Consider the following 6,084-nt stretch of genomic DNA (forward strand, 5'->3'; position numbering starts at 1 on the left):
ACTGATGAGATCATGGATAAGAGTTCTTGTTCTTCTAAGGTAAAGGTGTTACGCACCCTTTAAAATCTACCTGAGGTAGCTTCATAAGATTTAGACTAAATTTGGGATCAATCATTTGTAAAGTGCTTTGATTAATAATAAGAAGGTTGCTTACAGCACACCTAAGGATGATATTGATAGGAAGAATGTGAAGTCCTAAAGCGGTATGATTTTATAAAAGGATTCATATGAGATGTTAAAAGAGTCTTGAAATTGATACATAAGTGGTCTAGATTTTATAAGTTTATAAAAGGGATTGAATCATGAAATACTTTGATTTGAGGGATGGCTAGTTACATAATTCTAAAAGTATGTTTGTGATAAAGCATATCTAGAAATTACCTTAGATTCGGAGGAATTTCAAAGAAGGGGGTTATTTACTGAAAATTCCTTAAAGGCAACAATTTTTGAAATTCTGATTTTCTTTTGAAAATGAAGTTGAAATTTGATTTTTCCTTTTGAGATAGAGTTGTTTTTCACTAAGTTCTGGATTTCAAAAATCTTTGAAGGAATGAAGGGTGAGCGCAAAATATAATAATTAGCGAGCAGATTATAACTAGCGAACTACGGATCTACTATTAGCTAGTTTCCCCTTTTAATCCTATATTGTTTAAGGCTTGCCTAAGTTCATATGATACTAAAACATGAAAGAAAAGCATGTGTTCTAATATATGAGTATTATATATATGAGAGATAAAAAAACAATAGAGACATAACAAATTCAACTAACATTAAACTAGAAGAAGTAGTAATCTAAATTAACGAAACAGTAATTATGATAAGAGAGTTGAGGGAAAGAGGAATGGACTCTGGGATTTGGCCTCAAGAAGATAGGCCCAGCAGTAAAGAAGAGCGAACACAGCCGACTTTGGATCCTTGGACGCGGTGCAATAGAGCTGGAATTGTGCCTTAATAATTAACAAAGTTATAATGTCTAGTGTTAAGATAGGACTTAATTCTGCACTTGTACTATTAGGGTTTCTAGGAACATGTTTCCTATAAATAAAAAGAGACATAGTTATGGGGGACATGTGATATTCATTTGTAAAAAACACACTTTGACTTGAAAAAGAGAATCGAATCTCATTGCTAAGATACAAATATCACCTTTGCACTGAAATTCTTGTCTATACTTTTCCACTAGATCTGAGAATAACTCAAAGATTCAAGGGGTTTTCTATCATTCATCAACGTCAGAAAGAACATCCACTTATTCCATACTTTCTTGGGTGACTCATTCATTCTATTTACTTAAATATTATTTATTGCTATTCATTGATATTAAATGCTACACTATTGCCTTTTGATTTCTTGGGATATTTATTTTATACTTCTACCATTGTCCGACTGTATCTATATAGCATTTGTTGCTTTCTCAAGAACTCCATCTTAGGGATATTATTGTTAGCTAAGATTAGCCCTCATTTATATAAATTTAAGTATTTGAAACAAAATCTATATTTTTTGGTGAAACAATTTGGCGCCGTCTGTGGGGATTTCTTAGTTCAATTCTTAGTTTCCTCTAGATCTATAATTTACACAAGTCACTAACATCAAAAAATCTCGAGATCTCCTTTTTCTATGTATACAAAACCCTACATCGCAGGTAACCAAGGAGAAAGGAAAAAAACAAGTGACTTCCCAACCAACCTCATAAATGTCATCAACGAGAGTTGTGAAATAGCAGGTGAGGACACGACGTCCAACGCGTGCCCTAGGAGAGGGAGGTCACCACCCCCACACTGCAGCATAACAAAACCCAGCGAAAAAGGGGCCTCTATTTCGTGCTTTAATGTGTCTATTAGTGCATCTTTGTGAAGTCATACCTGATTGTTTTGCATATAGAAGATTGATACAAGTTTAGACTATTAGGTCAGACATGTTGAGGCATAATTTGTTATAATATTCTAAACTTTTTTTTATCTTTTTTATAAGGTACGTAGGACAATAACTTCAAATGAACATGTCATTTGATTTTCTACTCTAGCAGCAGGGTGCTCTTATCTAAGAAACTAGAGAAAGCATGAAGGTTCTTATCTTTTTCAATATGACCAGATAATGACTCTAGATGAATATGCTCATGGAATCGTCTTATCAAGAAAAGTTTTTATATTTTATTTTATATGAAGTAAGACTTGGTATTATTGGGGAGACTTTTGGAAAAACGTATGTGATGTCCCCATATGAGTGCATTAATGTGGTATTTATTGCATACCAAAAGCTTAATTCCTTCATATTTTCAAAAAACTCTAGTTAGGAGGTAACAACTCATTTACTACAGTAACTGTGTAAAATAAAGATATTAATTACACTTCACACAAAAAATATAAATTGGTTGTTCTCATAAGAAGATGGGCAAAAGAATGTCCCTCTTGATGATTATTAAGCATTGTCTAAATAATCACGGTATTAATTTCTCAAATACTTCTTGAAGGAATATGAAAGCTTTAAATGGAATGGAGTAATAGAATAATTCGTTTTTTATTTATCAATTCCAAAGTCGGGCAATCAAGTCGCTCGGTCTGTCATAAAAATCTTCAAGGAGAAACTGGATCATGAAGGACATAATTGGAAGTCTGTTACACCAGAGACAAACGACTTCTATTGGAAGAGTTTAAGGTAAAGTTCTAGTACTAATTATCATTTTAATAACGGACTTTTTACATTTTAAATTTCTATTGTATCAATATCTTGTGTTATTTATCATTTGATCTTCTCAAATAGAAATGATTTCAATAAAATATTGCAATTGAAGGCGCCATATAGGATAAGTTATGAGAAAATGTGCAGAACGATACAAGGGTGGGTTTTCTGAAGAAATGCTTTTGAAAGTACAAGAGGGAGGGTGAGTTGTAATTTTTCTTTTCTTTTTCGAGATAGTAGACTAACTTGAGTTCTAGTCGACTGGGATTTTGAAATTTGAATACAGGAAAATAAATTGCAGAAAGAAAATGACATAGAATATTTTTATACTGGTTCGAATTCAGAATGAATCCTACGTCTAGTCCTCTTGGGTTGCAAGGGTGTTCTCTTTCAAGTATGAAGTGTCTTAGTACAGATGGGTTGATGTTGTTATACACCAACAACTTTGTCACTTTGTTCTTCACTCTATGCTTGATACAATGCCTCGCTAGTGTTCTTTTCTCTCTTTATTCTCTTCCTAGTTATACAAGAAATCTATAACAGACTACAATGCTTGTTTGAAGTAGAACAAAGAGATTGATATTTGATGGATCAAAGTATATTCTTCCTTGGGATCTTCTATAGAATATATAAAGAGTTGGTCTTCATTCTTTACGGCGTGATAGCAACCCAAGGGAGTTGATTCTTAGAATCAATCAAGATGATTTTCTTCCAAGAATAGAATGGACTTTCTTTTCGTTGCTTCCTTGATTTCCTTTTCCTTGGAAGCTGTTGAGATGAATATTCTTTGTTATGCGTGATAGAATATTCTTCTTAGATCTTTTATGTGGATTGATTGATCTTCTATATTGGTTGATTGATCTTCTATACTAATTGATGCCTTCCGCAAATAGTTGAATCGAGTATCTGTTTTCTATAAAAACTTGTGGTCACAACAATTTTACTCCTTGATTCTTGCCTTTGGATTTTGACTTGCACGTTTGACTCATTGATTCTTGATTTCAAATTTTCTGCCAGAATCTTTCCAATTCTTGTGAAATCCTTCTTTCGAGTTGGTTTCTTGTAAGTAGAATTAAGTAATTGACTATCATTAAAACATATATCTAACAATTTCTCCCTTTTCGATGATGACAAAAAAACTAAATTCATGTACTTTCCTGTTTATAGACTTCTGATCTAGTCGGCTTCCCCTCAACTTGTTGTGAGGTACGTTGAGAACTTGGAGTCGACTTCCACTCATTCAGATGCCCAGTAGTTGACTTCAATCAATCGACTGAACCACATCCTGCAGGTTCGTATTCTATTTGACTTTTGTTCAAATAGTCGACTACATCCTGCAAAGTTAGTATATTCTATATAATGACCCAACTGGTCGTTTTGCCTTTTAGAACCCCGTACCTTTAAATAAAACTTCTCGCGCTTGCTTTAACTAATTTATGACTTGCGGGGATGGTTGGTTCAGGATTTGGAATAGTTTGGGTGTATTCCTGAGGGGATGGTTGGTTCAGGATTTGGAATAGTTTAGAGTGAAATACCCCCATTTGATTCCTTAGGATTTTCTTAAAGGGCTAAGTTTGACTTTGGTCAATATTTTGAGCAAAAGGACCCAGATTCATGATTTGACAGCCCTGGAGGGTCCACAAAAAAATATGGGACCTGGGCGTATGCCCGGAATTAAATTCTGAGGTCCTTAGCCCGAGTAATGAATTTTTATTAGAAATTGTTAATCTGAAGTTTTAAGGATTTAAAGAAATTAAGTAATAATTGATCCCATGGGTATCGGGCTCGCATGTTGGTTCTAGAGCTCGGTACAGGTCTGATATAACAATTAAGACTTGCCCGCAAAATTTGATTTCAATTCGAGTAGTTTAAGGGCGTTTCGGCTCGTTAGAGGAAAATTAAGAACTTGAAGTTCATAAGTTTGATTCATTTGGTTTTAGGGATGATTCTTGGTTTTAGCGTTGTTTCGGGCATTCTGAAGGTTCGAGTAGGTCCGTCTCGTAATTTTATACTTGTCGGTATATTCAGGCGGGGCCCGGGAGCCCCGAGCGTCAATTAGACGAGGCTCGAGTGAAGTTGGAATTTTTGAGAAGTGCTGAAGCATCTGCTTCTGTCATAACCGCACTTGCGGTTGGTTGACCGCAGGTGCAAGATCTCAGAAGCGGTCCTCCTATCGCAGAAATAGCCAAGGCAGGCAAGACCAGGAACCGCAGAAGTAGCTCCCAAGCCGCAGAAGCGGCTTCAAGACCGCAGAAGCGGTCCCAGCCTGCTTGGCCCATTTTCGCAGAAGCGGGACTGCAGATGTGAAAATCGCTGACCATCACAGCTTGCAACATTTGTTAAAATAGAGGGATCTTAATTTGAGGCAGCGCAGGTGGCTTGAGTTACTGAAGGATTATGACATCACCATTCTTTATCATCCGGGTAAGGAAAATGTGGTCGCAGATGCCTTAAGCAGAAAGGTAAAGGGTATGGGTAGCTTGGCATTCATTCCAGCAGAGGAGAGGCCACTAGCTTTGGACATTCCGTTCTTGGCTAACAGACTTGTGAAGTTGGACATTTCAGAGCCCAACTGAGTTCTTGCGTGTGTGGTTGCTCAGTCTTCATTATTGGGGTAGATAAAGGCCCGGCAGTTCGATGATCCATATTTGGTGGTTCTCAGAGAGACGGTGCTTCAGGGAGGTGCCAAGGAGGTTTCTATTGGCGAGGATGGTGTTTTGTGGCTCCAGGGTCGCCTATGTGTTCCTAATGTTGATGGTCTGAGAGAGAGGATTCTAGATGAGGCACACAGTTCGCGGTATTCCATTCATCCGGGTGCTACGAAGATGTATCGTGACTTGAGGCAGCATTATTGGTGGCGGAGGATGAAGAAAGACATAGTAGAGTATGTGTCTAGGTGCTTGAATTGCCAGTAGGTCAAGTATAAACCCTAGAGGTCGGGTGGCCTACTTCAGCAAATGCCTATACCAAAGTGGAAGTGGGAGCGCATTACCATGGATTTCGTAGTTGGGTTGCCGCGTAGTTTGCGGAAGTTTGATTCAGTATGGGTCATTGTTGACAGGTTGACCAAGTCAGTCCATGATGATAGGCTATAATTGCGTATTTTAGTCGATTATTACACTCTAATTTACTGCACTTTAGTTGAGTTTGCGCTTTAATCGCTAGTGTCTTGCACTAACTGTGTGTTTTATGTCTTGTAGGAGTGATTCCGAGCTATATAGATGTTACGGAATGAATTCAAGTGATTTAGAGCTTTGAAATCTGTGTAAAAGCTCAAGGAATTAATCCGGGATCGCGTTTGGGGGTCAACGGATGATAGTTAGAGCAAACAAAGAATCGAGCAGGTACACTGCGCACTGTCTAGTAAAATACACATAACTTTTTTCTCAAGACTCCATTTGG

This window comes from Nicotiana tabacum, chromosome 5 (genome assembly GCF_000715075.1).
Source record: "Nicotiana tabacum cultivar K326 chromosome 5, ASM71507v2, whole genome shotgun sequence".
NCBI classification, from domain to species: Eukaryota; Viridiplantae; Streptophyta; class Magnoliopsida; order Solanales; family Solanaceae; genus Nicotiana; species Nicotiana tabacum.